This window comes from Eulemur rufifrons, chromosome 8 (assembly GCF_041146395.1).
Source record: "Eulemur rufifrons isolate Redbay chromosome 8, OSU_ERuf_1, whole genome shotgun sequence".
Lineage (NCBI taxonomy): Eukaryota > Metazoa > Chordata > Mammalia > Primates > Lemuridae > Eulemur > Eulemur rufifrons.
In genome coordinates, this window is record NC_090990.1 from 20,997,000 (window position 1) to 21,013,910 (window position 16,911).

Below are 16,911 nucleotides of genomic sequence, written 5' to 3' on the forward strand. Positions count from 1 at the left end.
ACCCAGCCCCTCACCTGCACAGATATACAGACACACAATAACACACCCTCACACATGTGCCTGCACACACAAACCCAGCCCCTCACCTGCACAGATATACAGACACACAATAACACACCCTCACACATGTGCCTGCACACACAAACCCAGCCCTCGCCTGCACAGATATACAGACACACAATAACACACCCTCACACATGTGCATGCACACACAAACCCAGCCCCTCACCCTCACAGATATACAGACACACAATAACACACCCTCACACATGTGCATGCACACACAAACCCAGCCCCTCACCCTCACAGATATACAGACACACAATAACACACCCTCACACATGTGCATGCACACACAAACCCAGCCCCTCGGCCACAGCCTTGCAGACCATCCCTCTGACACAGCTGGAACCCCTTCTGGATCTGAGATTGTCCCCACAAGCCCCCAGCTCCCCACCTGAGAACAGGATTCAGCCAAGCCAGGGCTCAGCTCCCATAGGCCATATGGGGGCCACTGCCCTGGGGGAGCTATTCTGCCCCTCACCACTGAGTGACCCTGAACAGCCACAAGGGACTGATTCCTATGACTCTTTGCCCTCAAAACTCCACTTCTGGAGGGACAGATGAAGGGAACTGTGAGTTCTGGGCCCAAGAGGCTGAGGATCTAAAGAAAAATCCCTCTAGCTCCGGCCCTAACTACCCCCTGGGCCCTGGAGACCCTTGTCCCCCAGGGGAGTCCTCAGGTCCTGGCCCCTGAGTCACAGCCAGGGAGATGAGAGGTTCCAATCAGCCAGGGAGCCAGTGAGACAGGGGCCTCGAGGGAAGCGGGGCAGGGGAGGGAAAGAGGAGGAGGCGAGGGAAGCGGGGCAGGGGAGGGAAAGAGGAGGAGGCGGAGGGTGGAAGCAGGGAGGGAGGGAGAGGGCTGTGAGCAAAGACAGCTGAGGAAGAGGCCGGCAGGAGGGAGGAGGAGAGCAGGGGGGAGAGCTTTCCATAACCAATCCTGAGCCTCTAGAAGCCCACAGCATGTCCACTCTCCAGAAAGATGGAGTCCGAAAGGACCTGGTACACCCTTCCCCGCCCCGCACCTCCTCCCTAACTGAGGCTGGAAAGCTACGTCCCCTCATGCCCACTGCTCCCTACTGCCACACTCCACTCTCTTCTCCCAAGCTTGGGGGTCACATGAGCAAGAGACTAGGGAGAAAGGACAAGGTGTGACAACAGGGGAGAACTAGAAGTAAAACAGATTGAGGCTGTGTGACAGCAGGGAAAAGAAACAATGTAGCGATGTCAGGATTTGTGCAAAGAAACAAAGTATCATGTGTGCAGTTGAGCAGGGAGATGATGTAATGGGGGACAAGCAGCTGTGACAATGTATCCAAGGGAGGGCTCCAAGGTAGTAACAATGTAACCCTGCAGGGACCCAGATACTATGAAGCAATGTAACAAATTTGGGACTGGAGAACCATCCTAAGGTGTGGAAGAGGAGCAGTACCTGAGAATCTAGAAGAGGGAGGCAGGGGCTGATGAGGGGCTCAACTATGCTTGGGAGCTGGGAGGAGGAGTCAGTGAAGGATTCTCAGAGGAGGGAACATCTGTGTGGGTTTTGGAGGATGAGTAGGAGTTCACTAAAGAAGAGAAACAGTCCACGGAGAGGGACAGCACACAGGTCGACATGAAGAAAAGAGAGACAATGGTATGTTCTCCGCTCAGGGAGCAGCCAGGGGTCTTGGCTAGAGGCAGTGTGGGGTCTAACGAGGCAAAGGGATGACGCTGGAAAAGTATGTGGACTGCATTGACAGGAACTGATTCGGCATAGAGAATACTGGGCATAAGGGCAGCTGGGGTGGTCAAGGAAGGCTTCCTGGAAGAGGAGCATGGGAGCTGGGCCTGCATATGGGCAGAACAGAGACAGGTAAAGTGAAGAAACATGGATACAGAGGATGGTACCCTGACCTGGGAGTCAGGAGACTCCTAGTACTTAGTCCTTAGTTCTAGTTCAGCCACCAACTTGCTGTGTTACTTTGGGCAAGCCAGTGTACCTCTCTGAACCTCAATTTTCCCAAATGTAAAATAAGCAAGTTGAACTACAGGATCTCAGAAGATACTCACTATAACTCGAGATCAATGCTTTGGCCTCAGTTTCCCCTTTGGGACACTGAGCAACTTGGACAAGAGTATTTTCAAAGGCCCTTCCGGCTGAAATAATCTCTACTCCTCTGATCTTTCTGCAGTCTGGGCTAGCCTCAGCCCATGGCCCAATATGGACAGAAAACAGATTCATGTGGAAGTCAAGAGCCCCCAGGCCTGGGTAAAGGCCTTCCGGACAACAGCCACACAAGTTTAGGTACCAGCAAGGCCTGATTGAACTTAGATTCATCCTGTCAGAGGCACCACACTTTACAGTTTGCAATGCATAAGAAATCACGGAACAGTGCTTATGCACTAGATAAGACTCTGGAGCCAGACTGCATGAGTTCCAATCCTAACTGGGCCACTTACTAGCTCTGTGACCTTGGATAAGTTACTTAACCTCTCTGTGCCTTGATATCCTTTTTTGTACAATTGAGATAATAATGGTATCTCCCTTATAAGGTTATTGTAAGGATTGAGTTTTTATACATGAGACATTTGGCAGAGTGTCTCGTATGTGGCAGGCACTCAACAGGCAGAACCCAATATTGTCACATCCCGGCTCTTAGCATCTCACGCCACCTCCTCAGGGCAGTAGGGCTGTACCTATTTTACAGACCACAACCTCTACCAGCAGGACAGAGCCCAATGCCTTGGTTTGGACTCAAAGCCCATCTTGTGAGCCAATGAGGGCTTCCCAGTCCACTGGGGTCTTCCATGTTGAGGCTTTGTGGGGTTAAGCCCCAAAACACCTGGGGCACAGAGCCAGGCACCCAGGAGGTACCCATGAGTCTCTATTAAATGCATGAACACACTCTCATCAGAAACAGCAGCCCCTACGGCAGTAACCCCTCCACCCCAAAGGGAGGTGTGCTCCCCTCTCCATATACGGCCCACCCTCCCCAAGTCGGGAACCGCTGCTTGTAACTAACTTTAGTTCCCTAATATACCATGACTTTCCTACCCCTGAGGCTTTGTCTGCCCTGGTCTCTCTGCCTGTCAATGTACCACCATCCTGCAAGGGCTGGTACAAAGAAAGGCCACCTCCCTCACGGAACCTTCCCTGAGTCTCCAGAGTCAAAACCAGCCTCTTGTTCCCCTTGACTCATTGCCTTGGTCCCTCTTGGGTGCCGGCTCCCTCAGCTGAGAGCTGCCCGAGGTCAGGGATCAAGCTGAGCCCCCTGGGGGTCCCTAGTTCTCAGCACAGGTCAGACATAGAGGGGCATCGGCGAACCATGGCCAAAGTGTCTGGCAGGCCAGCAGCAGAGTGTGGGCGAGGACGCAGTACTGGACTCCCTGTCCAGTGCTCCTTCTTTGCTCAGGAAACCAGACTCACCGCCCTGCCGCCAGTTGGTCTGGATTTGACCGACCATGCCCCAGCAGTCTGGGACACAGACATGTCCCCCCTCCCCCAGCCCAAGGGGAACCACACGCAGGCCACGTGAAGGAAGCAGGCCTCCGATCCTTCCCCAGCCCAGCCGTCCTGCCCAGCTTCCCCACTGGGCCACCCTCGGTCGGGCCTGGTCCTCTCCGGCCTCAGGTCTTTCTAATATTAATAGTTCCTCAAACGTGAAGACTGAGAGGGTCCCGGGTCACGCATCCAATTTCCCCATTTCACAAACGTGGAAGCGAAGGCCCGAAGAGATAAAAAGCCGCCCAGCATCCCTTGACAAGCTAGTGGCACACTCACCTCTTGGGGAAAGAATGATGATTAAAATAAAAGTAACCACCCAGCAGCAGCCTCCTTTTAACCAGCTGCGACTCCCAACCCTCCTCCTCGCCACGGCCTAACGGGTCGGCATCCGCAGCCCCACTGCACAGAAGAGGAGACTGAGAGCGAGTCCAGACTCACTTGGCCAAGTTCACTGCTAACGGCAGAGCAGGGCCTCGACCTCTCAGGGAGGAGGAGGGTTTCCTCACTGCCTCCCTGAAACCTGGCACAGGCGCAACACACCTGCCACAGACACACCGCCCCAGGCAAGGCGTGGCCGGGCGGGCCCCGGAAACGCATGCGTGACACCACTGGTCACGCATGACACCACTGGTCACTGACAGCCCCCAGCACAGGGCTCGCACACAGCAGGTGCTCACTAAGTGTCTGCTGAATGAACAAAGCAATCAAAAGACAGGCTCCCGCGCACAAGCCCACACAGCTGCGCGTTTACCTTGGCCCGCCGATGTCCCTGAACAATGTCCCTGAACGAGCACCTTGGTGGGCCCCCAGACTCCAGGGACAGGGCCCTCCTCACTGCCTCACCTTGAGCAAGCTGCTCAACCTCTGCTCCTCTGTGACCCAGCTGTAAAATGGGGTGACAATACCTGCCTCACAGGAGGGTCACCGTGAGGAGTAAGCACGGGAAACATGAGTATGGGGCCTGGTACCTGGCTTGCACTCTGTAAGAACTGGTCGTCATTGTCACTGTCATCATCTGTGCCTGTGTCTGTCTCCCTGACGCAGGGAGCACCTTGAGGACAGGAACCAGGTAAAATGCAGCTGCAGACACCCCACCCCACCCCAACGGCAGCCAGGCCAAGGGGGCAGTGAGCATGGGGCAGGCCACACAGGGCAAAGACTGACCCAGGCACCCACACCCTGCTGGGCCCGAGACAGGAGCAGTGTATGGATTCCGCCAGGCACCCCAAAAGCAAAAATACTATGCTGCCTGGCCCCCGCTCTCCAGGAGCCTTGCCTACTCAGTCCCCACAGCATCCTCCAAGCCCCAGCCCAGGGAGGGGACAGGTCTAATAAGCCACCCACAGCCCCTGGTGCCCACAATCGAATTGGCAATCAGTTTGCTGCAATTAGATTTCCCAGATCCCGCTGGTGATTGATTCTAAATTACCCTCATTAAAGTCTGGGCTGGCGGCAGGGATGGGGGAAGGCAGGATGGATGGGGGTGTCTATCTGGCAACACAAGGGGTGCAGGAAGCTCTGGGGCAGGGGTTCCCACCCTATGGCGAGTTGCATAATTATTTCATTATATATTACAATGTAATAATAATGGAAATAAAGCGCACAATAGATGTAATACAGTTGGATCATCCTGAAACGATCCCCCCCACCCCTGCTCCCGGGTCCGTGGAAAAATTGTCTTCCATGAAAATGGTCCCTGGTGCCAAAAATGTTGGGGACCACTGCTCTAGGGGTGCTTGGGCCAAGGCTGATCTCAGGGTGAACCCACACTGGCTGGCAGCTGAGAAGCCCGTGGCCCACCCCAGCCCCAGCCCCACCCCAGAAAACGCTGGCCCTGAAGGGGTACAACGACAAGATCAACAATGGGGCAGAGAGAGCTCTGCAGAAGGGGCAAATGAACCCCAGGCGCCACCGGTTACCGGTTCCTGGCTGCTGAGCTTTGGCAGGTGGCTTAACATCTCTGAGCCTTCTGAGTAGGGGGAGTGTCACCCCCATCTGAGCTTACTGGAATGAGACCACCTAAGGCTGGAAAACCAGCCCAATCCATGCAAGGCCCCAGGCTGCCTCTGGGCCGTCGGCTGTGGGATGTCAGGCTATGGGGTGGACCATCTCCCTAGGGCTCTCCCACCCCTGGGGTCCTGAGTAAATGTCCACAGTCACCTACTCCGGCCAGGGCTGGGGTGAGAAGTGGAACACGGGTGAGGTGCTGCCCGCTGGGAGGAAAATGAGAAGCACCAGTGTCACCATGTCCTGGGCTCATGCTGCAAATAACAAGGTCTCCCTGGTGTTCCAGGACCGGAAGGGCCCAGAGCGGCCAAGTCTCATCCTCTGCCTCCAGCCTGGCCTGCAGGCCGCCCAACAGCTCTGGGGAACCAAATTCCCCAAAACTCAGCATCATGAGGCACTGGAAAGTGCTTCCTCCAATCTGACTTAAATCCCGCCTGCTCCAGCGGGGAGTCCCGGCCCACGTTCTCCCCCTAAGGGTAATCCTCACCCGCGGGTTCTCCTTCAGGTCATCCGTGGTCACTCAAACTGAGTCCCACACTCTCCAAGGGAAAACCCTACCCCCCCCCCCAAAAAGCAATTCCTGGGGAAGACCAAGAGAGGGACAGGAAAAGAGCAGAAGCCAAGCAGGGAAATGGGAGACACCAGGCTGAGAAGGAGCAGCCACGCCTTAGTTACTTTATTACTTTATTTACTTCATTACTTCATATTATTCATTCTCAAACAACCCGGAGGCGCCTTTAAAGAAGAGGATACTGAGGCTCAGAGAGGTCACGTGAACCTGCCAAGGTCACACAGCAACCCTGGACCAGGTGGCTCCGGGGTCCCTGCTCCTGCTCCTTCAAGCTGCACCCTCAGGCCTGGAGACCCCAAAACAGACACAGCACCAGGGCCTGGGTGGGGCCCGAGGGGTGGGAAGGAGGCAGGCCTCAGCCAGCTGGGGCAGTGGGTGAGGGGTGGCACCCTCTCCACCCAGTGTGAACGGCCGACTAGGCGTTCCCTGCCCTCAGTGGCCAGGTAGGAGGAGGGCAGATGTTTGTCTGGGCCACCCCCACCCCCACTGCTGGGCCCTCAGCCACGGCTCAGACTCCCCCTGTAATCACAGCTTCCTGTTTGGCGCTGAAGCTGGGCCTGGTCAGTGGGGGAGGGGAGCGGCTGCCCCTCTGGCCAGAGCCGGCTCTGGGGAGGGGGCTGGCTCTGGGGAGGGGGCCCGGAAGTGAAGTGACGTGAAGGCTACCCGGCCTCCTGGCATCCTGGGAGGCTGGGAGCCAAGGCGAGTGGGGGTGGGGGGTGCAGTCAACAAATATTTACTGGGAGCCAGCCTGATGTTCCCAGGATGTGATGTCACAGGGGACAGAGGCCTGGAGGGGCCAGCGAGACGAGCCAGGTGGTCCAGGACCAGCCCAGACCCTGCTCCTGCCGGGATGGGAGTTGGGTGGGGATGGTGGGAACAAGGGGCTGGATCCTGGGCAGCCCCTGGCGCTGGCCACGCTCCCTGCCCCCACAGACACAAAAATCACAGGGCTCCAGGCAGCTGGGCCAGAGCCCAGAGCCACAGCCCCCTGTCCCACCCAGGCGTTCTGGTGACAGTGTCTTGGTGCTCAGACCCTCAGACCGCAGGCCCGCCCCACACGCCCCCCTGGCGCCTCTCAGCCCACGGGCACACGCCTGGGACGCAGCAGGACTCTGCCAGCCTTGCTGTTCCCCAACCCACCCACACAGGAAAGGAGAGGACTCGAGCCGCGGCCTGGCTTCCCTCCTTCCTTCATTTATTCCCTCATTCGTTCACTCACACTCATTTGAACCCAGTTCTGGGCCAGGCACAGAGTGGCCCCTGGGGTTTTGGGGGGAAACTAGGCAGCCACAGAGCCTGCCCCAGGGTGCTCACAGTCTATGGAGAAGGTGCTCTGACACCACGCCTGACTGCTGGGTGGCCCCTACCAAGTCTCCCTCCCTCTCTGATCCCCAATCGCTATGAGGCCAGAGAGAATCTTAGGTGCCATGAAGCCAAGACTCAGAGATGGAGCAGCAGGGACGTAGGTTCGGGCCCCATGCAACTTTCTAAGGGCAGGAGCAGGTTCAAGGCGGGCCCGGACACCTCTGCAGACAGCAGACAGCGAGCCCCCAGCACCGCAGGCAGCCTGCGCACACCGGGGCGGGGAATAGCGGCTTTTTACACCCCACTCTTCCTGAGGTTCCAAACGTTTCCCCTTTCCCATGCCCTGACCACATGACCCGGACATGAGGCCCCTCGTGAGCGCGTGCACACACACACACAAGAGCACATGAGCCCCCTATGAGCACACACATGCACGCGCACACACAGAATCTCACTGACAGTTTATAAAGCTCTTTCTCCCTTCCCCGCCCCATCCATGCCCAGTGGCCTTCAAAGTAGTCCCTTTTACAGGTGACAGTGCCTTGCAAGGAGGCGGCAGGCAGGAAGGGCCCTGGGTGAGCCCCCTCCCCTATCTGCATCACTGACCTCCAAGGCTATGGGAGAATTAAATGAGAAAAGATACGGGACAGCCCCTGGCAAGAGCAGGCAATATTAAACAGTAGCTAATGCGGGCTTGATGTTGGGTAGGGAGGCCCCAGAGAGGCAAAGTAACCTGCTCAAGATCACGCAGCAAGAGGGAGTAGAATTAGGACTGCAGCGCAGTTCTATTAGCCTGCCAGGCCCTGGCTCAATCCAGCTCTGCCAGTTTCTGGCTGTGTGACTTTCGGCAGGTTACTTAACCTCTCTGTGCCTCAGTTTCCTCATCTGTAAAATCGGGGTTCTAATAATTCCTACCTCAAAAGATCATCATAAGGATTAAATAAGCCAATATGTATAAAGTGCTTGGTGGGCCAGGCTCTCAGTGAGCATTAGCTGCTGTCTCCACCACTAAACCCTCAGAGGTGCGGAACGTGCCCACCTGCGCACCAAATCATGCCCTCAGCCCCTGCAGGACTGGGGGGGTGGGGCCTCGGAGGACTTTATGGCATTTCTCCCCAGCTGGCTCTCCTGCTCCAGCCCTCAGGAACCCCACTGCAGCCCCAGTTAGAATGACCCATCCTCTCCCGCGGGCCACTTTAGGGGGCGCCCCAGCTCTAGTGGCTGCTGGGGGCAGCTCTGTCTTGACCTCTTTCTCCCCCTCAGCATCACCCCCTCACCCACCCCACTGCTGCCCCGGCTTTTTCCAGAGCCCAAGCACAGTCCTGTCCCACACCACTGGCGCTGCCCTGGGGCCTTCCAGGGACCCCAGACCGCAATCCATGGGGTGGGAGGAGCCATTTGTTTTCAAAAGGCCAAACTGCTTTTGTCTCCAGCATCGCTCACCTCATACCAACCCCCAGCAGGGGGGGACAAGAAGAAACCTGCTGAATTCACAGCTGGAGGCATTGCGCTGCCCCCCAGAGAGCAGGTTCAAATCCCAGCTCTGCCGTTAGAGTTTTGTCACATACTCCCAATATTGGTTTTATAAGCCAAGTATTTGTCCTCAGCTGACAGGTACAAGAGCTGGGAGTCAAGGCAGGCTACAGCTTGCTCAGTGTCATGTGGTGACCATGTTCCTAGCTTAGCTCAAACCCTCCTCCTCCCGGAAGCCCTCCCTGACCCCTTCCAGGCTCGCTCCTGGAGAGGCCCCATCTCCAGAGAGCTCACGACAGAACAGGCCGTGCACAGTCTGCTCAAGAGCGCGTTTTCTCATCTCAACACCCCTGTGAGGCTGACACTGTTATTGTCCCCATTCTACAGAAGACGACCTTGAGACAAAGAGAGAAATCACTAACCCGAAATCACTCAGCTTGTGTCTGTCCTCAGAGCCCCTGCCACTTTGGGAGCTGACAGGCAGCAGACCCCTGTGGTGTCCCCGTGTCTGTTCCCCAACTGCTGGAAGGGGAGGGGGCTCATCTCAGAGCCTGGCCCAGAACAGCCCAGGGGGCCCCCAACTTTTCATTTTTATGGCGAGGACAATCTCACTCTGGCAACCTAAGGCTTGAGTAGCCTGCAGGGGAGAAGGGAAGGGAGCCCCGATGATTGAAATGGTGGGGGCAGGAGGGAGCAGGAACCACCAGGCCTGGGGGTGGGGCTGCAAAAGAATTCTCTGATTCCTCCCACCACCCTCCCCCCCCCCCCCCCCCCCCGCCACACACACACAAACACATACCCCACCCTTCCACTCCGCACCCCTACTACCTTCCCAACCACAGAATGGCAACTTTGTAAAAGAACAACAAATCAATGTTTTTTCAGCACTTAGCATGTGCCAGGTGCTGTACTACTCTTTGCAAATTAACCCCTTTCATTCTCCTATTCTCCTCATTTTACAGCAGTGGAAACTAAGACACAGAGAGGTTAAGTAATTTTCACAAGGTCACACAGCCACAAAGTAGTGAACTCCCGTCACTGGGAGTATTCACACAAGATTAGGGTGACACCTAGGATCCCTTCCAGCCCTGGACTTTTAAAAGAACATGTTTTAAAAGCTAAAATTTCCAGATTCCCCACATTCAAAGCCTTTCTGGGTGGTGACTTAAATAGGGCAGCTGAGATGGCCCTGAAGGCAGATGTCCCTCAGAGTCCTGGTCACTTGCTTTGTCAGGAGAGGGAATCCCCAAAGGAGATGGCAGGAGACACACACGACCGACACACACACACACACACACACACACACACGCAGACACCCCCCGACTCACCACCTGCAGCATGAATGAGACCTGCTGTCCCCACCCTGAAAGCCACACACACACACACACACACACACAGACACCCCCGACTCACCACCTGCAGCATGAATGAGACCTGCTGTCCCCACCCTGAAAGCCACACACACACACACACACACACACACACGCACACCACTCCCCCTAAGGCTGGCGGTTGGACCGGGGGTCCCCCATCCCTGCCTTCCCTGAGCAGCCACTGCTTATCTGCCAAGGCCACTCCTGGAGCCTCCCTGGCTGGGGCTCTCTGGTCTAACCTCAGTCCCTCCTGCTGCAGGCAGAGCCCCCTTCTGCCCGGTGTGGCACCCTGGCAAACATGTACCAGCCATTGACCCTTTTCCTCCCAGGCCAGATTAGGACAAGAGGGGTGATGCCCCTCCTCAACTGCCTGCCCCCCAGGAAAGGTGTGAGGCCCCGAGAGGGATGTCCACCTCTACCACCTCACTGGGGCCCCAGCGCCTTCTCCCCCACAGCCAAGCCCACCATCTCGGCCTCCAGGGCCAGACCCTGGGGCTCTGCTGCCTCTGCCACCCAACAGTGGGTCTGAGCCAGGCCCCTCAGGTTCAGGGCACCCTGCTTGCTGAGGCCCTACTGTGCACCCGGTCCTTTCATGCTCTCATCTAATTCCTTCCATCACCTCGTGGGGCGTGAATTATTAGCCTCGTTTTACGGATGAGGAACAGTTGTTCAGCAAAGGAAGTGACTTCCCAGGGTCGCACAGCTCTGGACTCCCACCTGGCCCCCGAGTCTAAAGCATTTTGTCCTGAGCCCCTTTTCATTCATTTCTACCCCAGACATGTACTGAGTCTCCTCTGTGTACGGGCACACCTGTCATCTCATTTAATCGGCATCCTCTGAGGAGGGTGTTACTAGTCCCATTTCACAGAGGGGAAGCTGAGGCCCAGAGAAATGAGATGACTTGCCCAAACCACACCATGAATCAGTGGCAGCAGGATTTGAACCCAGGGCTGTGTGATTCCCAAGTCTTTGATTTTAGGGATGTTCTTTCGGAAATGCAGCTGAGAAAGTGACCCCAGCTGCTAGGACTCGCTGGGTCCCTACCCCTCCCAGGGATCTCTTCCCCTCACCCCACTTGGGGAGGACCGGGGATGCGGCTCCCAGGCCACCAGGCACCTCACACAGGTGGGCACTCAACACTCCCCTTCCCCCCAGCTCACAGCCCCCAGACAGGAAGGCTGACCAGGGGCCTGGCAGTCCAAGAGGCAACCTGGGGGCCTCCGCCCGCCCTCTCCCGTTTCCAGACTGGCAGCACAGGCTGGGTCCCTTTCAGCCCGGGGAATGTGGGACAGCACAGCCCCTGGAACCAACCAAGGAGGCTGGACTTAGAAATCCCCAGGATCTGGACCTGTGCCCGTGGAGAAACTCACTTGGGACCCGGGTCCCTCAAAGGAGATGTGGTCCTTCCTCCCTCTACCTCCTGCTCTCCCGATGGAGCTGGGACCAAGCATGGCTGCGGTGGTCACTCACAGGGACACTCAGGGGTCACCTCATACATACACTCACCTCCACCTGTGCACACTTGGACCCCTGAGGGTCCATGCCCATGTGCCGGGTCACGCACACACCTGCATGCACATGCTCGTGCACGCACACACACACACACACACACACTCTCCCATGGGTCCACACACACGCCCACCTCAGAGGTCTTTCCCACACGCACACCCTCATCACCTGCAGGCGCAGGCGGCCACGGCCAACAGTGGCCCAGCCCGGCACTGGCATACAGCATGCACAATGGGTCACCCTCACACGACCCCACACACGGGAGCGCACGGTGGCACCCACCCCTGTGGCGCACACGTCCTACCTCCCCTCCCCCCCCCACACGCCCCACAGGACCCAGCGCCCCTCACTGAGGTGGCTGCACACACCCTGCACAGGGTCACCCTCACTCGCCCCCTCAGGTCACCTTCACCAAGTCACCCTCCACCTCCCCCTCTCAGGCCCCCACTGTCCTGGCTGGCGGAGTCACCGGCAGCCACCCAGGCAGGAATCAAATGCACACCCTCCCCCAGCTGGGGGAATCAACCGGATTCCCTAAAAGTGGCCGCGATCTGGGCACACCCACGAGGCAGGAGCCGCGCTCACTCCAGTCCCAAGACACACCCAGCCCGGCCCCCGCGCCCCCAACCCGCCCTCAGGCCCTCGCGGCGCTTCTCGGGCCAGCACAGGGGTCCCCGTTCCGCCCGCGGGCAGGCGGTCCAGGAAGCCCCTGGGGGGTGGGGGGCGCAGTGCTGACGACCCGCGCTCCAGTAGCCGCTCGGGGGAGGGGGTCCCAGAGGAAGGAGGAATGAGCCCCCAAAAGATGACCGGTGGCGGGGGTGGCCTTCCCCGTCGGATGCCGGCAGGGGGGCGCCCGCGGGGGCGGGGAGCGGAGGAGGGGCGCCCGGGGGAGGGGTGCGGGTGGCCGTGGGGGAAGGGCAGGGAGGCAGCCCCGGGGATGGAACGGGGGCTCCGGGCGGGGGTCCCGGGCGGGGCGGGGGGCGGCCCGGGAGGCCGGGGCGGGGGTCGGCGCGCGTCACTCACCCCCGCGGCGCGCCCCGCCAGCAGCAGCAGCAGCAGCGGCGGCAGGAGCAGCCCGCGGGCCCCGGGCCCGGCCGCGGCCCCGGCCCCGGCCCCGGCGCCTGCCCCGTTGGCGGCCCCTGCGCGGTGCGGCGGCCCGGGCTTCATGGCGGCGGCGGCGGGCTGCGGGCGGCGGGCGCCTTTGTTCCCGAGCGCGGCGCGCGGGGCGGCTGCTCGGCGGCGGCGCGGCCCGGCGGCTGCACCGACGCGGCTCGGCTCGCGGGCTCCGGCTCGGCCGCCGGCTCCGCCTCGCAGCTCCGCGCCCACAGCGGCCGCGCCCGCAGGAAGCGTGCGCCACCGCCGCCGCCGGGCCGCCCCCAGCGCGGGCGGAGCGGGAGGAGGGGCAGGGGCGGGGCGGCCGGAGCGCGCCCCCCGCGGCCGCCGCACGCGAGGCCCGGCCCGGCCCCCGCCCCGGCCGGGGGAGCCCGCCGCCCGCCCCGGCCGGGGGAGCCCGCCGCCCGCCCCGGCCGGGGGAGCCCGCCGCCCGCCCCGGGGCGCACCCCGCGCCCTGGCGCACGCCCGGGTGGCCTGCCTCGCCAGCCTCGGTCTGGAGAACCGGGAGCCTGCGGGACGCCCCTGTGGCTGTCGTGGGGGCTGGAAGGGAAGGGCCCTGCGTGGGATGTCAGGACACCGGCCTGGCTGGTTTTAGGTTCTGAGTGGATGGGTCGCGCGTGGCTGTCATCAGCAGCCCCCCTGTACGGCTCCACTCACAGTCTCTTCCCGGACTCCCATCATCACCCCCCCACCCAGCCAGTCTACAGAGTGGGCCAGAGGCCATCCAAGCCCACCGGCTTTGATGTCTCCAGGACACCGATGGGCTGGGTGACCTCAGACCAGGCCTGGCCCTCTCTGGGCCTCAGTCTTCCCACGGCACCATGGGGCTGTTGACTTCTGGGCCCTGTCACTGTGGATCTGCAGAGGAAAAGACGTGCAGACCTGGGGTCGCACGCATCTGCTTCCCCACCAGCTGTGTGGCCTCGGCAAGCCCCTGAGTTCTCTGAGACTCAGATTCCGCTTGGTAGAATGTGACCGCCCCCTCCAACGCAGGGTGGTGTACAAAGTACGGCTGCGGTAGCAGCACCTAGCCCTGGTGGTCCTTTCACCCCTGTGGCCTTGTGCCTTTCCCCGCTTGCCTTTATCCCCAGCTGCCTACCCCACACTGCATACCGATCCAAGTCTCCGCCAGCCTGTGAGCTCCAGGCAGCGGGAGCTTGGGTCTGCCTTCTTCACCGCCATGTCCCCAGCGCCAGCACAGGGCCTGGCACAGAGTGGGTGCCCAGTACAAACTTGTTGAATCAATGAATGCTGTTTGCCATTTACCTGGGCTCACCCCCACCCACACACACTGAGGGGGACATGGTGGTGTAAACATTTATTAAACCCTGACCACGTGCCAGGTGCCAAGCACTTTCCACGTGTGGTCTCATTGTCTCCGGAACTGCATGAGGTCGGGCTGCCAATATCTCCACTCCTCAGATGGAGAAACTGAGCGCCAGAGAGAAGAGGTTAATGATGGTGGGCTGCATGCCTTGGCCCTCAGCCACTGTCCTCTCTGGGCCCTGTGTCCCAGCACCCAGCTCAGGGCCTGCCATGAGGAAATATTAATAGGAATTGGATTGAGTTGAAACTGGAGCCATTCTCCCAAGGAAGGGGAACCAGGATGAATGGAGCAGGTGAGAGAGGGACTAGGGTAGGGTGGGCCTGGAGGAAAGGACTCTGGGGACCAGCCGTGGGTTTTGGGGTAACAAAGGTCAGGTCAACATAAAGTAGAGTGAATTAGAAGGGCTTCCCTGGGAGGGAGTGAGCGTCCAGTCTCTAAAGAGCATGTAAGGCCAGGCTAGCTGCCCTTTGGCGGAGATCCTGGAGGAGAGAGGGAGACTTTCCAAATCTGAGGTTCAACTCTAGGAATTCTGAGGTCCCAACCCCTGAAAATCCCATTCCCAAATCTATTGGCATGCTGGCCTGGGGGCACCCTGGGCAGATGGGCAGGGAGAGGCTGGTGGGTCTCGGTAGATGGGGTGCTGGCGTAGCTGCGCCCACACAGCTCAGAGTTGGAGACCCCTGCCTCTGCTTTGGGCAAGTATCTGGGTCCAAACCCCAGTTCTGCCAGTTCGGAGCTGTGTTATGTTGGATGTGTGACCTAACCTCTCTGAGCCTCAGTTCCCCAACTGCACTACAGAGATCATGATCATGCAGGGTTCATTCATTCATTCAGCAAGTGTAAACTGAGTGCCTGAGTGGTGGGGATGACATGAGCTTGTCCCTGCCGTTGTAACGGGGGTTCAACAAAGGTCACCAGGATGAAGCTTATAAAGGAAGGGACTAAGATGTAAGGAAAACATGATCTTCCAAAGGGGCTGAGCAGACCCAGGAAACAGACTGGCTCTCAGGAGCCCCCAAACGTCCGACAGGGTTAGGGTGGGTGTTCTGAGGAGCCAGATGTCAGCTTGGTGTAAGGAAGGACTTTCCACAGTTGGAGCTGGCCACAGAGGGCAGCGGCTATTATCAGAAGTAGTGAGTACCCTACCTTAGGAGGTATACAAAGCTCAGAGAACTATCTAGCAGGCAGACCATTAGGATTTCCGTGCATAAGGTGGGCAGTGAGCACGGCCCATATTCAGAGGTTCTCACCAGCTCGGAGTTCTGGAAGCAGTAGCCCCGCTTCCCTGCCACCCTGGGGAGAAGGTGGAGGGCGGGGCAGTGGGAAGTCTGTGATCTGGACAGGCCAGGAGCGCCACCTGCTGTTCCTCAAAGACAATGGTCATAGCTAGTACTGAGACAGGCGCGGGACCCTGAGGGGCCCATCGTGCTCCGCATGCCCTGCCCAGGGCCTCCCCGGAGCTCCCAGATGTGCACGTTCACCTCCCCTTGAGCACACGGTGCATTCACAGTCCCCCTCCCCCAGGCCTACCTGTGCATCCGAGCCACACCCCAGCACACTCAGGGTCTCCCTTCACGTGTCATAACCACCCCACAGGCACCTGGCACAACTCTCACTGCCCAGCTGGCCCCTCAGAACGCACACTGTCTCCTCTGGGAAGACTTCCTGCCTCCCTTGGGGTGGTCAGGGCTGGTCCTGCCTCGCACCCTGATCATGCCCATCCTGCTCTCCACACCCCACTCTCAGCCTCCACTGTCTGTTTCCCCCTGAAGTGGGAGCACCTCAGCATGCCCCATGGACAGCAGCCGTGGAGCTCGGGTGCAGCCGGGGGTGTGCAGGTGCTGCTCTATAAAATGCACGCTGGCACCCCCATTTTCCAGCTCAGAGCCCAAGGCACAGAGAAGTTGGGGGTCCTGCCCAAGGCCCCAAGGCTGACAAGAGAGCCTGACCCAGGCTGAGTTGCACTGCAATGCCAAGTGCACAGGGGTACTGGGAAGCAGTCGCTGAGGGGACCCACACAGTCAGGTACACACCAACCTACAGACACACTCAGGTGCAGCCTGGCACCCAGGTAAGCCCGCCGGCATGCCAGGGGGCTGTGTCTCCACACCCCCACCCCACCCGCACCCTGGTCAGACCTTTCTCTGCCCTTGGCTGGGCGCCCTGGCTCTAACAAGGTGGCAAAGGGACAGGAGGGGCCTCAGCCAGTGTCTCTGAGGGCCACTCAGGTGGGCTGAGATGCTTATTCAGAGGTGCACCCCAGGCCTAGCGCGTATGGGGTGCCTAGTAATGATTACCTGACTCCACCTGCCCCCGGGGGTTTGGCTACGCAGACTGGCTCTTTGGAACCCATTCCCATGTGACAATGAGAGCCGAGATGTATTGAGGGCTTGCCACGTGCCGGGCGCTGTTCTGGGCACTTGCCAGACACATTGTCCTTTCCTCCCCCCCACAGTCCTGTGATCGGGGTACACAGGGCTGCTGCTGTGAGCCCCAAACAAGTGCAGTAAGCACTCTCCACGTGTGTGCGCTTTACTTTGTCCCCATCCTACAGTTGGGGGATCTGGGACTCAGTAACTTGCCCCAGGTCACACAGCCAGGCAGCATGATGACACTTTCAGCACTGTGCTGTGACATCCCCACAGGCACAGGGAGACTCTGATCCCACCCAGGCCTCCCAAGCACCAGT

The 16,911-nt window shown here is 59.2% G+C and overlaps 1 protein-coding gene across 1 annotated transcript in view; it reads right to left on the reverse strand.

Annotated features, from left to right (window-relative positions):
* Positions 1 to 12,888, reverse strand: part of SDC3 (syndecan 3) — a 37,342-nt gene extending 24,454 nt beyond the window's left edge. The window contains exon 1 of the mRNA XM_069479685.1: positions 12,806 to 12,888. The gene's annotated coding sequence lies outside the window, so the exon portion shown is untranslated. The remainder of the gene's footprint in view (positions 1 to 12,805) is intronic.
* Positions 12,889 to 16,911: the final 4,023 nt, after the last annotated feature.